Source organism: Phyllostomus hastatus, unplaced genomic scaffold (assembly GCF_019186645.2).
Source record: "Phyllostomus hastatus isolate PE091 unplaced genomic scaffold, TTU_PhHast_1.1 phas_contig_40, whole genome shotgun sequence".
Taxonomy (NCBI): domain Eukaryota; kingdom Metazoa; phylum Chordata; class Mammalia; order Chiroptera; family Phyllostomidae; genus Phyllostomus; species Phyllostomus hastatus.
In genome coordinates this window covers 7,403,668-7,425,751 of record NW_025333872.1, presented here as the reverse complement: position 1 = coordinate 7,425,751, position 22,084 = coordinate 7,403,668, and positions in this window count along the sequence as shown.

The window sequence follows — 22,084 nt, the reverse complement described above, 5'->3', positions numbered from 1 at the left end:
GTCGCTGTGCAGCTGCAGACTCCAACACGGAGGGCCCCGTGGCCCGCGGTGCAGGTAGCCTTCTGCGAGCAGCCCTGGCCCACGGCCAGCAAGGAAACAGAATCTCAGTGCTACGGTCACAAAGAGCTGAATTCTGCCAACAATAAGAATGAGCTTGGAAGTGGATTTTTCCTTCAGAGCCTCCAGATAAAAACCCGGTCCAGCCAACACCTTGATCTCAGACTTCTGACAGTCTGAGCAGGAGAGCCGGCCATGCCATGCCACACTTCTGACCCACAGAACTGTGGGCTCATAAAGACATATTTTTTGAGGTGCTAAGTTTGTGGTAATTTATTATATAGCAATGAACAACTAATATACCCAGTGTGATGAGAAGTCACAGACTTATATAGGATTTTTATGAGCTTTACTTTAACGTCACACTGATTAGATAGTAAGCTCCTGGAAGGCATAAACCCACAGTTTGCGTGTCCTCACGCAAGACTGGTGGACACCCAGGAACTGCTCCTCGAACAGGTAAGATGTTTTGATCAGGGGCAAGCTGTCTGGGGAAACTTTCTAGCCTCTCGTACTGCCCACTTTGAAGGACTGCTGATGCTCACGTCCTTTAAGAAAAAGCTGCACTCCGCACAGGAGTGCCTCGCCTTCAGGCCTGCCCTCTTCTGGGAGGAATGGCTCCTCTTCAAATGCAACATGTGGATAGGATTCACCTTTCATCCAAACACCGCTCCCCAGGCTTTCCCTTCCCCTGCCAATAACACCAGCTTGCCCAAGTAAGCAAGCTCTGAACCCTAGACGCACACTCAACTCCTCCCTCTCTCATCTTCCCCATAGTCAGAGTCCTAAAAGATGGATTTTCCAAAATGCCTCCCCATAAATCCCAGCCTTTCCGTTCCCACCACTGTCAGGCTAGCTGAGGCCTCTGTAGCTCTCAACCGCATGACGTCAAGTGCTCACAAAAAGCTTCACCATCTCTCCCCTTCCCTGCCCCAGATCCTCTTTGGTCACCGCCACCTGGCTAATCCCCGAGACACAGCAACTGGCACATGCAAACGCTTCCTCTAAACCTCAGAGGCTCTCCATTGGTCACTCAGGTGAGCTGGGTGCCCCAGACCAGTAGGTAAGCATCTTGAGAGCAAGCGCCATGTGTCGAACATCTTTGTGGCATTGTTGGTGTCCCATGTCTGTATGAGGCTATTAATGATAATGGTCATGACCATGAGAATTTGGAGGCCTCCTTTCCTTTTACGTCAGAGAAGACCAGCCTGGGTTGTCATTCTCCCACGCTCCAAAAGCTTAATGAGAAGCAGGGGAAAGCTGTGCAGCGTATCTGCTCTTCCCCATAAACCTACTGCCTCAACCCCTCCCCATACTGGGAATCCTGGTCAGCATGCCCCCACCCCAGTTACTGCTTTATCAGTATCACCTGTCAGAACTTTTGTTCACGATAAAGGGGTTCCCTTCCCGGGGGTATTTGCAATTTAATAAACAGACAGCCTTGAAGAAGCAAAAGTTAATGGAGGGGTTTCAAGTATCAACTGGTAGGTGGAGTGAGATGTTCGGACGGGGACATAAAGCTTTGCTCCCGTATCCAAAAACGGGGGCCCCTGTGGCAGGACAGATGCTAATAAAAGAAAGGCATCAAACACACGTACCCTCCCCCCACAGCTGGGGACAGAATGAGAATCCACAAAGTGGGCAAGGTTCAGAGTGGACTGCTGGAAGGAACCCCCAGCGAGGTGATGGAGAGGAAATTTGTTAGGTGTGAAATGTGGAGATCTGGACAGAATAAAAGAAAAGCTTCTCCCCATTCTCCCCATCTGAAGTCCTTCTCCTGCACCCCTAAAGGTCAGGCTGATTTAGGGCGATCTCTTAGTCTAGAAGCACAGAGGAATCTCCTATGGCCTTGGCCATTTTTATGCCCCCATTCCCAGCTCCAAAGAGAGTGGACCCCTTTTGCATAAGTCCAGCCCACTCCCAGGAGTAGATGAGGAAGAAGGCATCTTCTGGATCCAGCAGCCTCTCCCTTTTCTGTCTGTCCTGTTCTCCCTATTGAAGCCCAGAGGAGGGAACCCCTTTGCAACCCTTTCTTCCTATAATTGTAGCCCACAGCTTCCAGGGCCCAGAGAGGGGAAGCCCCCACGTGTGTGTGCGTGCGCCCGAGTGTGTGCACCCACACAGGGGTGTAGGGGATGGGTGGGGGGGTGGTAATGGAACAGGAGGAAGGGAGGAAGATTGCGCAGCTGGGTGGGGGGACTGGCCCTCTGGCATCCTGGGGGAGTCCTCCTCCTTAATTGCTTGAGTTCTACAGCTGTCATCGCTAATGAGAAATTAAAAAGCACTCTGACCCCTGCCCCCACCCCTGCCCCCCTGGCTCACAAGTGCTCCCTCAGCACGTTGCTCTTGGAGAAGCACCCAGCGGAGGATGCTGTGAACACACAGAGTGCCTGGGCTGACTGCTCCCAGCCCCTTAAAGGGGTAGGCAGGGGGCTGTAGCGGGGAGGGGAGGGGAGGGAAGAGGGGGCCCCAGCTTCTCTGCTCCTGCTCTGGTTTTCTGGACAGCCCTAATTATTTTATATATCCTGCTTCGTAGTCCCCACAGCTCTTCTGGGACTTGTCAGAACTCAGGCCAAGATGTAGAGTCTGGGAAATAGGGTCTCTGGAACTGTAGATTGAAGATAAACACTCAGCTGCCTTGTCCAGCGAGCAGTCATGTACAATCACGAGGGACAAAGAAGGGACGGGTCAACCCACAGCTAGAAGGATCTCCGTTAGCACAAGGAAGAACTGCCCAGCTGTGTTCTACACCGCACCCAGAGAGGCAGTCTCCTCTCTAGGATGAGGAGCCTCGGCTCAGTGCCGCCCACAGGAGTCTGTGTGACGGGGGCCCTGCCTGCCTCCTCTCCTCACCCCCACCCAGAACTCAAGGCCTGACACTGACTTAATTGCTCTCAGACCCGGCTTCCCAGCACCTGCGGACTGGAGCCCATCAGCGAAGCTCCTCTCCTCCCCTCCCTCCCCCTCTTCCCCCAAGGACCACTGAATTTTCACAAGCAAAATACTGTGTTCTAATGCCTTCCCTTCCCATTTGCCACATGCACCTCCCCCCACAGTTCTACACAGTACAGTTAAATGATGGCATCATGTACCCAGATTATGGATGGTTTCTCCCAAGGAAACCTGGCTCTTTCACTTTAAATAATACCGCCTTGGAATCTTTGTTCACATAGTCAAGAGAATATTATTCCTGAATACATTTGCTATTGTTCTTTCAAACTTGTTTAGATACTATGGAGATTGATGATAAGTGATTTCATTTCAAATCACAGCTCCTCGGCATCTGCGGGGGGATTGGTTCCAGGACCTCAACCCACAGATACTCAAGTCCCTTTGTGAAACAGCGTAGTGTCTGCCCGTGACCTGCACACAGCTCCCCCTCTCCTTTGAATCAGGCTACATTACTTATAACACTCAATACTCTGTAAAATGTTGTGTAAAGAACTGTTACACTATATTGTCTAGGGAATAGTGGCAAAAAAAAGTCTGCACGTGTTCAGGACAGGCACAACCACCAGAGGCCTAATACACAGTGCATGTCAACAGCAACACAACTCTCGTTGAATGTTTTCCATCTGCAGGTGGGTGAATCCAGGGCGGGAACCCACAGACCCAGAGGAGCAACTGTATTCCTAACTCCACCGTAGCTGCTGCCTTCACAGATTTTCTCAAACGACAGACACCTATCACAGAACAACCATCCTTTGGAACTCTGTGACGTTTTGAAAGTTTTTAATGTTAAAATAAGGTTTTCCAGCTCAACATGGATGGGTATCTGTGCATGAAGACAACAATCTTTGCACAGGCCTGGGTTCATGGGAGGCATGAAGACAAAAAGATTTGCCACGCACGACTGTTTCCCAAACCAGGTTAGTGTTATGTCCTGGCAAATCTTACATAAATCCATTTTCACGTAAGTCAGAATCATTTCACATCTGGAGATACACAAAGCAGGTGTCTGCCCGGCGGCAGTGCAAACGCGGAGAGAGGAGGGGAGCCGGTCCTGCGAGGGCGCCGCCCACTGCCCCGCCACCCGTCAGGCAGCGCCCTCCCGCTCTCCAAGGCTGCGGGAAAACCTTGACTCACGCTGGGTTACGTAAGTCGGCCTGGCGGAAGTGTACACCTATAAAGAGGTGGAAGGTACAAGGAGAAATGTAAATAGCCAGGAGTAATGGGTGTGAGTTTAATTTGGGGTAACTGATACTGTGAGACCGATTTAAAAATAATTTAAGCATACTCAGAATCAAGCTTGGGCAGGATGCCTCCCATGAACCCAGGCCTGTGGAGGGGCTGTCAGATAATTAAGAGATGTTATGAGATGGTCCCTACCTCAACGAAGCTCATAATCAAGCTGTGTGCAGGAGCTCCGGATTCCGCTAAAGCTGGCTTCCATCCGCCTCGCACTTGGCTGGGCCAGGGGTTCAGGCCACTGTTCACTTAATACCCCCCTCCCCCGCATTAGTCTCTAGCCAAGTTCTCTCCTCATACTGTCCCCCAGCTTGTCCCCACAGAGGAGTAATCCTCTTCATGTTTGGAACATTCTTTTGCGTGTCACTGATATTCTTAGCTATGACAATGTCAAAAGCACCCACCACCCTCCTCCCTTAGCTTCCTTCATTGCCTCCCCAGTATCTTTGGGGGGCTCCAGTGTTCCTGACTTCTATCTGTCCCCAGCCTCCTCCCCAAACACAGTGCAGGGGGGCTCAGAATAGAGGGAGGGGAGGGAGGGATAGACAGGCCTCCACCATCTGTATCTTCTCAGCAATCAGTCCTCCCCCAACGCCTCTCAAGCTGGGGCGGGGGGGGGGCGAGGAGGGGGGTGATTGCTGAGTCAGGATATTCCTCACATTCCCTCCCTTCTCCCCTGCTGGCCCAAATGCCACAAACCCTGCCTCTGAGTGACCAGCCTCAGCTAAGTGGCAGCTCTCCCCACCCTGACCCCAGCCCAAGACCAGCCCTCCTCCCTCACACCCTGAGAGAAGGCCATGCAGCCCACTCTCCCATGGGGCACTGCTGGGAGGACGGTGGGGGGCCACAGTGCCTCCTGCCTCCCCTCCCTCACCCGGGCTCCATCTCCCCCAACCACTCCCAGAATCTGCTGGCACTGATCAGGAAAGGAGGGCAAAGGAGGTAGGAAACCAGGAGCAGGCAGCCCCCCCCCCGCAAACACACAGAGCCAAATGGGTACCACACAGGGGCAGAGTCACCCCTTTGGTGCAGTGTTGTCAGGGAGCCCCCAGTGTGCAGAGGCAAGCCTAGAGAGAGGCCTCAAGAAAGATCTCCTCTCCCAGGAAGCCCCCAGCCTTGCCCTGTCCTCAGGAAGCACCTAGTCTGACGAGGGAGACCCAAAAAAACTGGTGAGCAAGGTAAGGAGGCTCTTCCCTCTCACGAATATATACTGGCATAAAAATAAACAAAGACTCAGAAGTCCAAGGGCAAAGCAATGTGACTGAGCCTGGAAGGGATAAGAAGCCCAATAATAATCAGCCAGTTAAACTGGTCTAACTAAACAGGAAAGGAAGGCTTCCTGGAAGAGGAGCACTTGGGGAACAGAGAACCTTTCTGGAGGCTCAGGAGAGAAAAAAGGCTTTCCTGGGGCAGTGGGGCTGGGAATGAGTACTGGACAGGCAGCAGGAGTCCCAGGCTCTATTCCAGGGTTAATAGTGGCCGAGGTCCTGCCCCTCTCAGGTACAATGTGCAGTGTGGGGAGTTTGGCCATAGGACTCCTAGGGCACCTCCAGCAGGGTGTGTGACGGGCCCCCATGCTTGGCTTAATGCTCTGCTGTCAAACAAAGGACCTGCATGTTCATTTTGCGCTGGGCCCACAGAGCGTATAGCAGCCTTGTCTCCCAGCTTGGAAAGGCTACCTTCTTCCCTGTGTCTTCTCTTCTGAACAAGCCCTAGTGGGAAGGAAAACAGGAGGGCAGCCTGAAGGGGCTTGGCTCCCGCTGCCCAGGTGCTCCCCACTCCTAGAGGCTGTGGAGGCAAGAGATGAGCCCTCCCTGAAGCTGTGGCCTGAGCCCTGGCTCCTGACGCATGTACGTCCCCAGCCTGACCCTTGGCAGCCAGCAGCAGCCCACTTAGTCCACCCATGGCCTCATCTCTTGGAGAGCCCAGCAGGATCATTTCACAACTGTGTGCACTGTGCACTGGATGGGGCCTGTTCTTGGAAAGCTGGGGACGGGACAGCTCAGTCCTGGGTGTGGGAAGGGCCTGGGCCCCTGAGGTCTGCTGTGAACAATAAACAACCGAGGGCCTGCTCGGGGAGGTGGGGTGTGGGGACGCAGTTCAGCCAGTGCTCTGAGGGGAAACAAGGGTCTCCCAAAGAGCATCCACACAGCCTCCCTCACTCAAGGGGTAAACCCCCATCTGATGGGGCACAGGGACCTGTCCCCACCAGAGGGGAGTGGGATTCAAGGGTTTGAGGCATGAGGGGTGTGGTGTGGTGTGTCAGGGGAAGACTCTACAGCCCTTTAGGCTGAGAGGGGACTCTGAGGACAGGGCCACCCCAGCGCCTGTCCCAGTGCCTGGTTCCCATGAGCACACCATATGAGTTTAGGAAGTAAAAACTCAGGGGCAGTAGTATCCTAGAGATACCCTTCCCTGGTGACTTATTTTTGCACAGCTGGCATCTGGCCACCTGAGCTGGGACAAAGAGACCAGAGAGAAGCCCAGACCTAGTTTGCAGGGCACAGACTCTGCCTGGAGCGCACTAAGAAACAGAGCACAGGAGCTGGGGGCATGGGAGGGGTGGGGGCAGGCATCTCAGAGAAGGCGTCCTGGAGAAGGGGCTTGAAACCTCCTTGTAACATAGGGGAAGGAGTGAATGTTTGCACAGTGTGAGGCTAAGGGTGTCCTGGTAGAGAGAACAGCCTCTACAAAGGCCTAGGAGCATCTAGGAAATGAAGACCTCTTCCCCTGTTGTGGGTGAGATGGAGGATGAAGAGAAAGGGGGAGGAGCTGATACCTCTCCAGCTGGTCCAGGGGAAAAAAGCCCTGAAAGGAAGTCTGGGCCAATCCACCTTTGATGCACCAACTCAGGTAGCTGAAGCCTGGATGCTCCTGCCGGGGTAGGGGGTGGGGAATGCTGGAGGAGGGGACTCAGCATGGTGACGGCCAAGACTCAAGTGCTGGATACCTACCTGTCTTAGTGAATGAGTCGATTGAATATTGATTGATCATGTGATAGGGGTTATGAATGGGGGGCAGCGCTTTTATGAGAGTGGTACCCACAGTCTTTGGGCTCAGCCCCCTTCTGAGGGCTCTCTGGGGACCGTGGGGACCCCGCAGGTTTCACCCACGGATCAGTGCCCCTCCAAGCTGCCTCCTCGGCTTTCCTGGCTCCTCCGCCTCCAGCCACTTGTGCTCTCAGAGACCTTGGCTTCCAGAACAATACAAAATTAATGAGAAGCACTTTTATGTGCACATTACATTCATGTACATATAATAGCAACGGCAATAATAGCTAACATTTAGTGATTGTTTACTATTTGCCAGTCGCTATGCTGATTACGTGGCATGTCTAATCTTGTAAACCTCAGAACACCCCTTCTAAGTAAACACTATTAGATGCAGGAAAAAAATGTGTCCAAGAGAAATGTTTTTAACTTTATCTTGGTTCCCTGACACACATTTTTCACATTTGAACCTCTCTGAAATCAGAGTGTGCCTTGTAATCACTAACAAGAAGGCACTGTGTCATAGTTTAATTAGCAGTGTTCTTTCTTCTCGGCGGTTCGTAATTGAATTGTGTGTCTCGCTTTTGATGAAACAGAGTTGATCATATCCATGGTCTATATAACTGACCAGCTGCCCCCTTCAATCAACAGGGAATATTATATGGCACCTGTTTCTCTGTTTTCAAGCCTGTTTTGGGGGGTCGGAGGCTGCGTCTCGGCCGTCAGCCTGGGAGCTGCCTGAGGACAGGCTGTCTTCTGTTCCCAGTGCTCCCAGAAGCCTCCAGCCCAGCACCTTCACCTGGGGAGCCAGGTAGACCTAGAACGGGTGGGCACAGAACACTCCAGGCCTCCCCACAAGCCCTTTTCAGGCAGCATAGGAAGAAGAGCCCTGGGAAGCTGCTGTCAGCAGCCCGGGGAGGAATGGAGGTAAAAGGGAAGGAGCGGGGTTGCTCCACACTCCACCAGGAAGCTCTGGGCCAGGGGAAACAACGCAGGCCACGCTAGGCCATCCGGACCAGGAGCCAACTGCAAACACTGGCGCCAGCCTCCTCCAACTCTCACTACGTTTACCTGCCAAAGCGTGCTCCCCCTGGCCTTTCCCTCTGCCCTCGTGCTGGCCCCAGGAGGGGAGGCCAGAAGCAGTGAGAGAGTGATCTGCGCCCAGTGAGAGCCAAGGAAACTGAGGCTGGAGGGCCCTGGGCCTGGCTCCTGGCCCCTCACGACTGTGCTCCGGAGAGGTGCTGAGCCGGATCCCCAGGCCTGCCCTTTAGGCACCCCTCAGCGGGGGATCTCCAGGGTGGCAAGGGGCAAGGGGAAGGGAGAAGTGTCTCTTGCCAGGGACTCTCCCACTTGGTCAGAACATTGCCACCACCTCCTCCTCTTTTCCCTCTTTTCCCAGGACTTCTCCCCTTAAAGGCCTGTCTTCTCCCTCTTCCACTTCCCAGAGTTCCATCCTGGGGTCCTAGTGGCCCCCAGATGCACACTGACCATTCAGTCAGGTGCCCAGGCCCAGCCTGTTTAGTGGGGGAAGGGCAGAGAAAGTCTCACTTGTCCCCTCCCACCAGACCTCGGGGTGGAGGCCTCTGAATCTACAGCAGGGGCTGGAGGGTTTGGGTCTTTAATGAGGACCAGGGACTAAAGGGTTAGAGAAGGGAGCATTCATCCCAGCTTGGGGTGGGGGAGCGGAGCCCAGGATCTCATGCTGGGTTTCCCAAACCCACTGTCCCAGCCCCACCTCCCCTTTCCCCTGGCCCTGGGGGCCCACTGATTGACCCTGCTGGGGTGCAGGTGGGAGGCCAAAATAATGGCTGCCCCTGATGTCCGTGGTCCACCAGGACTCTCAGCCAGAGCCTGCCACAGCCACACATGCTCAGAATCCCCACTCAAGCTGTGGGCCTTAGAGACAAAGCCCATCCCTCCCGTCCATCTTATACCACGTACACCTGCAGGCAGGTTCCACAGGCATCCTCCTTGCTCGCTGTCCCCCCATGTAGGCCTTGGACACAGTCAATGGCTTCTGGCAAAAGGGGTGGGAGGGTGAGGTGTGCAGGCACAGGGGCCAAACTGCTGCCTGAGGTGACATTGAGCTCAGCCCCACATGCAAACGGAGGTGGTGAAAGAGGAGCATGTCAGGGGTTTAGGACAGGGACTGAAGACTCAAGTCCCAACACTGAGGCTGGAACTGGGGAATTGGGGCTGGGATCCCTGGGACCTGAGGGGATAATGACCCTCCATTTCTCAGAGAGAAACTGGCTCCCAGAAGTAGAGAAAGGTCAAGGCCTACTTACAGGGGCTGGATCCCAGGGACAGAATCTTAAGCTCAAAGGTTCTCAGAGAAGAGAGGAGCCTGGGAGATCCGTGCACACCACTCTTCATGTTACAGCCTGGGAGACTCAGACCCAGAGAGGGGGTCCAACTAACCCAAAATAATGCAAAGAAATCTACAGGTGTTAACTCACACAGTTCCTCTTATGAAGAAACTAAGGCCCAGGGAGGCCAGGTTACTTGCTGCAAGTCATAGTCAGGAGTCTGGCTCTAGCACTCGGAAACATCCAGTTCACAGTCTCTCTTAAGACGGCATCTTGGCTGTAAGGCCTGAACCCTGAAGCTGAAGCTGACCATCTCTGGGGAGGCAGGAGTGCAGGAACTGGGGGCTGACCCAGGAGTGGTGGCAGTCTCCCCCTGACTTAGGCACAGAGCTGGTCCCCGTGCTGGGGGACCATCCCAATCCCCAGCTGGAGGACCCAAGGCAGTTGGGGTGACTCGGTATCCCCATGTCCAGTCTGCTCACTGCTACCGGAGTGCCAGTCCCACCCCATTCTTTGAATAGAGGAGGACCACAGTGTGGACAGAGCTGGCCTCAGTGGTCAGCTGAGCCTGTGCTCTGCTGGGCCCTGGCTCCTCTGCCCCGTTCCAGCCCACTTCCAGTGATGCAAGGGGATACCAGGTAGCAGGAAGAAGGTGACTCTGTGAACTTAGGCATGGTGCCAAGTGCTATAAAGGACGTGGCTTCTCACCAGAATATCTGCGGCACTCTGGCACAGTGCCTCTCGTTCAAAGACACTCAGTGACTGCTCCATGAATGACTGGGAAACACAGAGATCGTTGAGGCTTGGACCTGCCCTCCAAGAGGTGACAGCTTGATGGGAGAGTCAGTTATGTACTACTAATTATAACACGAGGCAGACCAAGGACCGTAGGAACTCAATGGAGGGAGAAAATGGAGGAGGCAGCGTAACTTGTAATAATAATAATAGGATGGCAACAATGATGCCTTGTATTTATTTGATGTATTTGGCACACTTCCCGGTGATTTTTATGCGTTAATACATTTATGACACATACTATCACCAGATATAGGTACTATCACTATACCCACTTTACAGATGAGGAAACCGAGGCTCACACTCACACAAAGTAATTTTCCCTAAGTTACACAGCTATAATAAATGAAAGCCACAATCTAAGCTTAATTATGACTCAAAGGGGTTGGTGGGCTTTTTACATTCATACATATGATATTCATTCAATAATTATTTATTGGACTGCTGCTCTGTGCCAGACAGTCAGATCAAATGACCATAGAACCAAGACCCACAGGTGACTCAGCAACATAATCTTAACATAAGGCAGGAAGTGATTTGGGTCATAAAAGATGTCCAGACAGAGGATGGGGGGAATGCAAGTCAAGGGTGATGGAGGCTTCACAGGGTAGGTGGTCTATGAGCTGAACTTTGAAGCATGGGTGGAATTTGGAAGCCCTGGAGATGGCAGAGGGCATTCCAGGCAGAGGGAACAGCTCAAGCAAAGGCATAGAGGCAAGAATGGGAGGAGCCTATACAAGAAAGCATAAGAGGTGCAAGCTGGCTAGGTGGGAAGTTTGCAGACTGGCACCCTGTGGACCACATCCGGTCCTCAGACGTGTTCTGTCTGGCCCACCTGCACTAGCCTGCACAGAGTCCTCGAAAAAGGTGTAATCCACCTCCAGGGCCATAGGGTAAACAATGAGAATGGGGGTGGAGGAGCATGGGCTTTGGAGTCTAAAATTCCAGAAATGCAACAACCATTGAAAACCCTCGTACCACGCCTGCCCCCTCAGTCCAGTCCACTTCCTGCATCCCGCTTACCTGTCTGGCCCCTGTGCATCTGAGGTTGAGGACCTGGAAGAGAGCCCAGGGCACCAAAGGGCCTTGACACAAAGGGCCTTGAACATCAGGCTAAAGAATATGGGCTTTATGTTGGCAATAGCTCTGTAATTACAGCCCTTCCATTGCCAGCAGTCAGGTGAGGAGGGCATGCCTATGCACACGCACGTGAGTGTACACACACGTACACATACACACTCTGGGGCTGGGGACAGTCAACATCAGTGTCAACGGAACAGGGTAGCAGGGGTGGCGGTGCTCCAGAAAAAATTGTACAAGCATCGTCCTGGCCTCCGTTTCTGGTTACACATTCCTGCTGCCCCCGTGGCCAGCCCCACATTTGCCCCAGCTGTGCCCACACCAGCCCTCCCTCAGCAAGCCTCTCTCTTCTTTATGTGAAAGGGGTCTAAGAGGTGTCGCCCGCCCTAAGAGGCTCCCAACCCCCTGTGCAGAGCTAGCTGACCAGAGTGAGAATTCTGGACAGGATTTGGGACTGGAATTTCCCTCTGCATGGGCGGGGCCGATCAGGTGAGCCTGGTTACAGGGCTGGGGGATGAGTGGAAAAATTTGGTCTGTCCCATCCCCTTCCCCCAGTGACTCAGGCCCCTGGTGGCGGTGAGTCTGGGGAGGGGACGAGACAGGAACCACAGAAAAATGTTCCCTTGTCTCTCTGGCTATGCCGCGGCCCAGTTCTCCTCCCCCATTCCACACACACCCTGCCTCGCTGCTCACCACAGCCGCTGTCTGTACCTGCAACGCCAGCCACGGAGCCAGCACATCCCAGGGTGGCCAGCCCGGCTGGGAGCAGGGTGGCCAGCCCGCGCCTCCAGGAAACCGGGGGAGACAGGCATCCCAGATGAAGGCCGTGATGGGTGTGGGGGCAGGGTGGTCAGGTTTGGCAATAAAAATGCAGGACACCCACTGTCCCAAGCAATATTTGAAATATGCTAAAAAATTATTTGTTATGTATTCTCTCCTTCTTTGTGCAGAAGGGAGCCCCAGAGCCAAGGACTCTGAAATTCAAACTTATCTGGGAATCCTGAATTTTATCTGGCAATTCCAGGCACCCCCACCCCGCACCGCCACCACTCAGACCCACCCGTGGTCCAAGGCTTTCCCTGTCCCTGCCCCTCGCCTCGTGTCCCTGCTAGACCTTACTCTGCTCCCTTCGGCCCCAATGCAGGCCTCTCTCAGAACTTCCATCTCCAGGCTCCTGGTTCTTTCTCCAAAAGAGAGAGTCCTGGGACCTCAGCCCCCTGCCAGACAGTCTGGGTCTGAGGACGCCACACCCCACGGCTTTCAGCTTCGAGCTAGAAGGATGGCTGGAAGGAAGGCGTTCTGCCAGAATTTCCTCCTCCACCAGGATCTTTCCCTCTCTTCTCCCCTTTGTGAGGGACCCCACATCCCTCCCCAAACACCCTTTGCCAATGACCTTGTAACACCCACCCCACACACACGCCACTGAAGTATTTAAGCCCAACCCAGGGGCTGTGTCCAGGGAACAGGAACCAGGCAGGGATTAGATGCCATCAGCCATCTCTGCCTACCCAGAAAGAGCACCTCTCCGGGCAGACACTGCTAGGCCCCAGGACCACAGTGGTATGGTCCTCACACGCCCCCGCCTGCTGGGAGGCAGAGGCCGTTCCCCCAGCAGTGAGGGAGGGCAGACAGAGAAGAGCAAAGGACCAGGCTGCCTCCAGGACTGGTCAGGGCAGGCCTCCTGCGGTTCTATGAGGCAGACGGAGAAGCCAGCGGCTGTGTCTAGGCTGTGAATGTGAGGTCTCCTCCTTCCCCTCCTCTCCCTGGGATTTACATTGGGCCTCTGTCTACCCTGGTATGGTCAGGATGGTTGGCTCTGACAGTAAGCCCCCCGAGGGCAGGGCCACCTGCTGGCTCCTGTGTCAGATGCTCTCCAGAGATGGAGGTGTTTGACTCAGGACTGATTGACAATGATCTTTCTGGCATCAGGCGTCTCAGGCCTTGGGGTAAGGGGAGGGTAATGCTAAAGGCCCATCTTGTCCCAGAAACTTACCCTCTCCTTCCTGGACATTTCCACACCCACCTGCGGTACAGGGAGGGCCTGGCCAGGACCCATTGTCCACATGCAGAGGCCAAGTCCCAGTGACTCAACTAAAGTCATGCAACCCATGGAGAGAGGGTGGAGCCGGAGAAGAGCCCAGGGTCCCAGAGCACACGCCAGGGCTCCTGCAGTCCGCCTTCCCCTGTCCACCCACCCCTGAGACCTTGTCTGTGGATGCTGGCCAAAAGAGCAGACTTTGGCCCTCTCACTCCTCCAAGCAGAGGGGAAAGAGAAGCATTTCTCTGGCCTGAGGGACTCTTCTTCCCTCCAGCCCAGGTCCTGATCCTCAGAGGGGGCTGGGGCAGAGCAACACCATATCCGGACCCCTGGATGCCAGTTCTGAGTTTGGTTCAGGTGGCCCACCCCCACCCACCCCGTTTGGGATCATGACTGCCAACCCCCATGGGTCCTGCCCAGGTCGTTGGCTCCATATCCATGCACAGCTCCCCACACCTTGGGGTTGCCTTGAACAATCAGATGCTGGCCAAAGTCAGATACATCAGGCATCTGCCACTCTCCAGGCTGGAGTGCCCAGTGCACAATCGAAGCACTGGGCCGTGAACCCAGCACAACCGACCTGGCCGCTAGCCAAACCAGGCCCTACCCACCCAACAGCCTCTGTCTGCTCTCTTTGTTGACAGAGAAGTTATGTTGTTGGAAACAGAGGCCGAACCTGCTGGAAGGGCCCCCTTCTCTCACCCCACCTCCCAGCCACCTCCTTCAGCAGCCCTGGGCACCCGAGCAGGGAGAAACAGGGTGGGACAGAGGAAAGCCCCTGAGCAGGCCCACAGTGTTGGAGCTGGGAGGGGGTGGGGAGACCCCGGGCATTCCCTCAACACACAGACAGGGAAACTGAGGCTGCGGGATATGGAAAAGAAAAGCAGGCATCCCGAACTCTGGCTCGTGTTGTTGCCTCAGTCACTGTGTCACCTTGCGTGAGGGCATTTCCCACTCTGTGCTCTGGGATCCCGCCCCCGCGTCCCCCCCCCCCGCCCCCGCTTGCTGTACCAAAGTTCTGGTTAAACCGTCTTGCCTGAGGAGCTCAGGCCGACCACATTCAGCCTCCTGCAGACTCCTTTCCTGACTACTCCTCTGGCCCCTACCCTAGCCAGGTCCTGGGGACTTAGGGCAGATGGGCGAAGGAAGGGGAGGAGGTGGGTGTCACCCCAGGGAGGGGCAGCAGGGAAGGGAAACTCAGTGTGTCCCTGACTTGCCCCAGCCTGTCCCCTGCATCCGGGGAAGGGTGAGAGTGACTGTCAGTTGGGGGAAGGGGCAAGAGGGACAGGCTGGGGAGGGGCAGGGAACCCCCATCCGGACTTGTTGGGGCAGCCGGGTGCAGCTGTTTCTGGCTGATGAAAGGGCCCTGATTGATATGGCAGCAGTGACTGACACTAACCCCCCAATCTGAGCCCTTCCCACCCTCCCCAAGCTGGACAGGCCCACGGGCCCACTTTAAGGACAGGCAGAAGCCAGGAAGAAGAGAAAAGTGGGGTTCCTACTGCCACTGGGAACAGTATCCCAAGGACACACAGGCGGAGGCTTGTCTAATCTTCCCTGCCGGAGCCCAGCAGGGAGGGAAGACAGGGCTGGGCCAGGACACAGGCTCATGGAGTTCAGGGAGGTGGACTCAGATGGGGCCCAGGAGGGCAGGGCTGGGGAAGAGGGCCAAGGGGCTTGCTTCCTCCTCTCCCCATCCTAGGGTGCATACACACACTTTTGATACACACAGAGATTGATTCTATCTATCCTCCAGGGTGGCAGGTAGGAGACCAGGGATTGCTATGGCACGTTCATTCTACAAACTGTCTAGCCATCTGCCTTTGCCAGGCCCACAGAATAATACCTAACATCTGTGAGCATGTCCCGGGTGCCAGGCACCCTTCTAAGCCCTTGAAGCACATGACCTTGTTGACTCCTCACCACGGCCCTATGAGGTAGGTGCTATCATCACCCTCATTTTATAAATAAGGATATAGAGGCCCGGGTGGTCAAGGAACTTGCCAGTGGTCACACAGTGGTCAGAGGCAGGATGAAGATGTGAACTCGGTCTCCGGGCTGGAGGTCCTAACCACGAGGACACACTGCCTGCGGGGAAGTCATGGTAGGGTGGGGGAGACAGGGCCCACCGTGACCAACTTGTAAACAAATAAAGATCATATACGTGGGGACGGTCTCAGATGGAGATGTACAGGCACGATGAGCCCGCAGACGAGGGGCACTGTGTGTAGGGCAGGGGGGTAAAGGGGGACCAGGAGAGGCTTCCAGGACAATAAACATTTGAATTGGAATTGAAGGGGGTTTTCTACTTTAATTATTTTTAACATGTTCTATTATAGTAAAATGTACATAACATAAAATGTGCTGATTTAGCCCTGGCCAGATGGCTCCATTGGTTGGAGCATCATCCGGACACACCGAGGTCCTGGGCTCCATCCCCCATCAGGACACGGACGAGAGGCAGCCACTGAATGAACGCATAAACAAGGGCAACTGCAAATCGGCGTTTCTGTGTGTGTGTGTGTGTCTCTCTCTCACCCCCTCCTCTCTCTCTTTCTAAAAACAAATAAAATAAAATTTACCATTTTAATCATTTTAAGTGTACAGTACAGTGGCATTTTTTAATTATTTTATTTTCTTTTTTAAATTTAATCTTGACTATATTTTTTCCATTACCATTCAGTCCCCATACACCCGCCTCCCCACAGCAATCACCCCACTGCTGTCCATGCCCATGAGTCCTTTTTCCTGTTTGCTCAACCCCTCCGCCCCCTCCCCTTCCCCCTGCCACTAGCTGTCATCTGCTCTCCATCTATGAGTCGCTCTCTGTTCTGCTTGTTACATCAGTTTGTTAACACCCAATTAATCTTTTTTCTTTTGTGCATGGTGTCATACTAAAGAAATCATTGCTTAATCCAAGGTCTTGAAGATTTTCCCCTATATTTTCTTCTAAAAGTTTTAAAGTTTTAGCTCTTAAAGTTAGGTCACTGACTCATGTTTGAGGTGCGTTTTATTCACAGTGTGAGGTGAGGTAAGGCACATCATCTGCACACAGAGACCATTGTACCTGTCCCATTCCAACTTGATGTCTTCGATTTCTTTTTCTTGCCTAATTACTCTAGCTAGAACTTCCATTACCGTGTTGAATAAAAGTGAAAAAAAGCAGGCATCCTGTCTTGTTTCTGAATGTAGGGGAAAAGCTTCTGTCTTTCACCATTGAATACGATGTTAGCTGTAGGCTTTTCAATTATGGCCTTGGTCATATTGAGAAAGTCCCCTTCAACTCCTAGTTAATTGAGTGTTTGTACCATGAAGTTTTTGTATTGTATCTTATCAAATTCTTTTCCCACATCAATTGAGATGATCATGTGTCTTTCTTTCCTTCATTCTATAAGCATGGTGTATTACATTGAGTGATTTTCATATATTGAAACATCCTTTCATCCCAAGCATAAATCCCAGTCAGTTATGATGTATAATCCCTTTAATGTGCTGCTGAATTTGGCTTGCTAGCATTTTTTGTTGGGGATTTTTGCACCTGTGTGCATAAGGTCTATTGGCCTGTAGTTTTCTTATAATGGCTTTTGTTTGTTTGTTTTTTCTTTTTTCTTTTTTTCAAGATTTTATTTATTTACTTTTTAGAGACAGGGGAAGGGAAGGAGAGAGAGGGAGAAACATCAATGTGTGATTGCCTCTCATGTGCCCCCTACTGGGGACCTGGTTTGCAACCCAGGCATGTGCCCTGACTGGGAATCAAACCAGCGACCCTTTGGTTTGCAGGCCCGCACACAATCCACTGGACTACACTAGCCAGGGTCATATTTTTGGGTTTTGGTATCAGGGTAATGCTGGCCTCATAGAATGAGTTGGAAATGTTCTCTCCTCTTCAATGTTTAAAAAAATTTGAGGAAGATTAGTGCTAATTCTTTTTTAGATATTTAGATGATTCACCAGTGAAGCCACCAGATCCAAGTCCTGTGAATTTTTCTCTGTTGGAAGGGTTATTAATGCAACCTTTTTAATCTTTATAGACCTATTCAGATTTTCTGTTTCTCTTTAAATCAGTTTTAGAAGTTTGCATGTTTCTAGGAATTTGTCCATTGCACCTAGGTTATCCAGTTTGTGGTATATAATTATTCATAATATTCTGTTATAATTGTTCTTATTTCTGTAACACCCACTTTCATTTCTGATTTTAGTAATTTGAGTCTTCTCTTTTTTTTCTTAGTCAATCTAAAGTTTTGTCAATTTTGTTGATCTTTACAAAGAATTGTTTATTTTCTGTACTGCTTTTCTATTCTCTTCATTTGTCTCTAATATTTATTAGTTCCTTTTTCTGTTAGCTTTGGGGTTCTTTTGTTCTCTTTTTCTAGTCCCTTAAGGTTACGCTTAGATTACTGACTGGAGATCTCTTCTTTTTAATATTAGCATTGACAACTAGAAATCTCCCTCTGAGCACTGCTTTCCCTGCATCCCGTAGTTTTGGTTGGTTGTGTTTTCAATTTCATTTACCTCAGTGTGTTTTCTAGTTTTCCTTGAGATTTATTATCTGAGCCAATAGTTGTTTAAGAATGGTTGTTTGATTCCACATATTTGTGAATATTATAGTTTTCCTTCCGTTATTGATTTCTAGTTTCATCGCATTATGAACAGAAAAGATGTCAAGATTTTAAAGTGTATTATGACTTGTTTTGTGGCTAACATATGGTCCATTCTAGAGAATGTTCCATTATGATCATAACATGCACTTGAAAAGAATGCATATTCTGCTATTACTGGTTGGAGTTTCCTGTACATGTCTGTTAGGTAAAATTGATTCATAGTGCTGTTCAAGTCCCCTATTTCTTTATTCATTTCCTAATTGTTATATCCATTATGGAAGTCTCCATCTATTACTGTAGAATTGTCTATTTCTCCCTTCGTCATGTCAGTTTTGCTTCATACATCGTGGGGCTCTGTTTTTAGGTGTGTATAGTTTTGTAACTGTTATGCCTTCTTGCTGAATTAAATCATCCACTAATAGATAATGTCTCTCTTTGTTTCTTGTAATGTTTTTGACTTACAGTATATTTCGAGGGACAATAATACAGCCCCCCTCCCACCCCAGCTCTCTGTTGGCTGCTGTCTGCATGGGATCCTCTTTCCATCCTTTCACTCTCAGTCCCTTTGGGCCTTTATAGCTAAACTGAGCCTCTTTTTTTTTTAAGATTTTATTTATTTTATTTTTAGAGAGGGAAGGGAGGGAGAAAGAGAGAGAGAAACATCAATGTGCAGTTGCTGGGGGCCGTGGCCTGCAACCCAGGCATGTACCCTGACTGGGAATCAAACCTGCAATGCTTTGGTTCGCAGCCCGCACTCAATCCACTGAGCTACGCCAGCCAGGAGCTAAACTGAGCCTCTTGTTAACAGTGTTTATCAAGGTTTTAAATCCAGTCTCTGCCTTTTAATGGAACAGTTTGATCCATTTACATGCACTGTGATTACTGATAGACAATGATTTATTTCTGTTCTGGCTGGAGTGGCTCAGTGGATTGAGCATGGGCCTGGGAACCAAAGGGTTGTCGGTTCAATTACCAGTCAGGGGGCCCTTGTGAGGCAACCACACATTGATGTTCCTCTCCCTCTTTCTTCCTCTCTTCCCCTCTGTAAAAATAAATAAATAAAAATCTTTAAAGACAAAAGAATGATTTATTTCTGCATTTAGCTGTTTTCTGAATGTCTTAAATGATTTTGTTCCCAAATTCCTTCATCAATGCTCTTCTTTTGTATTGAGTTGATTTGTTGTAGTATACCATTTTGACACTCTAAGTTCGTCTTCTTTTGTATATTTTTTATTATTTTCTTCTCGGTTGCCTAGAGATTGCAGTTAACATCTTAAACATGCAACAACCTAGTTTCAGCAGCAGCTCAGCTTTAATACACGGGCACCGCTTCCTCACGTCTCCACCTCTCCCTCTTCGCATTGTTGTCAGACAGTATCTTTGAACAGGTCGTGTCCTTACTTATAGTTATTGTCTTAGGCATTTGTCTTTTAAATCAAATAATGACCTTACAGGTAGAAAGGGTTTAAAGAGAGAGATGCCTTGGTACGATGGGTCTTCAGGGGACGGGCGCCATGCTGGGGGCGGGGAAGGAGAGAACCAGAGGAGCCTTCCAGGACAGTAAACATTTGCATTGGAATTGAATTTTGAAGAACAAAAAATTACTGTGTAAAACTGCTTATTCACAGGAAAATGTGTCCGCATGTTTTATTTAGGGCAAAAAGTAGGTTATCAAATTCCATGCATGATCTCACTCTTGTGAGTGTGTATATACATACACATGTTTAAAGATGCATATTTGTATATGCATAAAAACATTCGTGATTGTGCTCACAGAGCTCTAACTGCAGTTATCCCCAATTGTTAGAACTGTGGGAAGAAGAGGCATCTCCTTTTTTTCTAGTGCATTCTATGTTGTTTGAATTATTTACAATGAGCATGCATCACTTTTATACCACAAAAAGCGACGTCTTTTTTTTCTTCTGATGTGAATGAGTCGACATTCACTGTGGGAACAAAGTGGGGAGGATGTGCCAGGCTGAGGGAACAACACAGGCCGAGGCAAAGCAGCAGGGAAACCTTGCTCTGTTATAGGAACTGCCAGCCACATGGCATGGCTGGAGGGCTGGGGCCATCGGGAGTGGCTGGAAAAGACCTCACAACCAAGGGTCTCTCATTTTGTTATTAAAAAAAAAAGTTTAACATCAGCTCTTGGCATGAGGGGAGGAGAGTGACAGGTTTTAAATTTACATATTAAACAAATTAATTAATGGGTGTGGGGAAGAGCCCAGAGGCTGGGAGGAGGGTGTTGGTGTTGCAACAGCCATGGGAAGAGAAGATAGGGCTGGAGCTGAGTAAAGGCTCAGAGGGTAGAGAATAAAAATGGAAATAGGAGAAAAATAGAGCCAAATCAGACAACAATTACCCATGAATGAGAAGTGGATGTGTCTGTCTCACCAGCATCTCCGGTGCTGTAGGCCAGCCTGGCACACACACGGTAGGAAGCCAGGTCTAGAGATGATTATGATCCTAATTAAGATGAGGGTGATTCATGAGGACGAAAATCCCACTGAAAGAGCTCAGTACTCCCTGTACAGCTTTCAAAGTCTTCAGACTTCCGTCTCCTAGCACATCACATCGTCTGCTCCCTCTCCACAGGGGAATACACTGAGGCCCAGGGGGGCGACACACCAGAGTAAGACCCAGGGAACATCATTCAGACCTAGGCGCACGGGCAGGCACCATCGGCAGCAGAGCACGGGCAACAACCATGCGTTTGCTTTGGTTGTGTGATCTCGAACAATTCATGTACCCTCTCTGAGCCTCAGTTTCCTCTTCTGTGAAATGGGAGAAGTAGGACACCTACCTTCATGTGGCTGCTGAAAGGATTAAATTACTTAACACATGTGAAGGCCTCAGAGCCTGGCACATAGTAAGTGCTTAGTAAATATATGGTCTTATTATCTTTTATAATTATTATTAGTATCTACACAGTGCCCCAGAAAGATCACCCAGAAAGAATGAATGGGGGGAAGCCAGGCTTCTGGCTTTTAACAGCCCCCTTTCTATTTCTCAGACCCTGAATCCTGTGAAAAAGACCCAGAGGCTGGAATCTGCATCCTTAGTCAGATTCTCTATGGCTCTGGGGACTTTTGCAGCACCTGCCCTTTCTATTCATTTCTCTATCCCATGGCACTAACTTATGGGTTCATTTATTCATTCAACAAACATACCAAATCTGGATCTGGGCCTGTGCTGGGGCTGCAAAAAAATGTATGACTTGGGCCTGCCTTCAAGGAGCTCACCATCTGGTTGACTCATCTCGCTCGCCCTCTTACTCACGCACCCACTCACTTATCTGTTCATCACTTACTAGGAGCCTCCTCTGAGCTGTGCACACGCTCTCTGTTTATGTCTCCTCCTGCCTCTGGATGTGAAGCAATTACTCAAAGAGTCATTTCCCAGGGGTTGTTATGTTTGCCATCTTTTTCTCATGCTTTCCCCCCTGTGGACCCACTCTGTGCCCACACACAAAATCACACAGTAAAACCAACACAGAGATCCAGGGAGAATAAATTCTTCACCTATATCTCCTGTGACCGAAGATCTCCCACATTCCTGGAATCTTCCACTTGCTTATTCACTCATTCAGCCATTCAGCAGACTGCTTACCGAGCACTGCACCTGGGCCAGGCCCTGCGCTAGGCAGCGTGGGGGTAACAGACGTGGACGACCACGGAGCACTCCTCCAAGGAGTCTCCACCGAGGTGGTCAGTGGCTCACTCTCCCCATGAGTATGTACTGGGTGTCTACGGTGCACCAGGCGCCAGTCAAGGCTTTGGGAATGTCTGGGTAAGCAAAGGAGGGATAAAAGGAGACAAAAGGAGACTTTGCTTTGGGCGAGGGACGCACGATGCAGTGTGAACATGAAGTTTTGTTGAGTTGTACACATGAAACCTGTATGGTTTTGTGAACCAACGTCACCCCCAATAAATGTAATAATAAAAAAAGAAAAGAAAGACAAAGTCCTTGCCCTCATGGAGCTTGCTGTGTAGGTAGAGGCAGACGATGGGCAAGCAAACACAT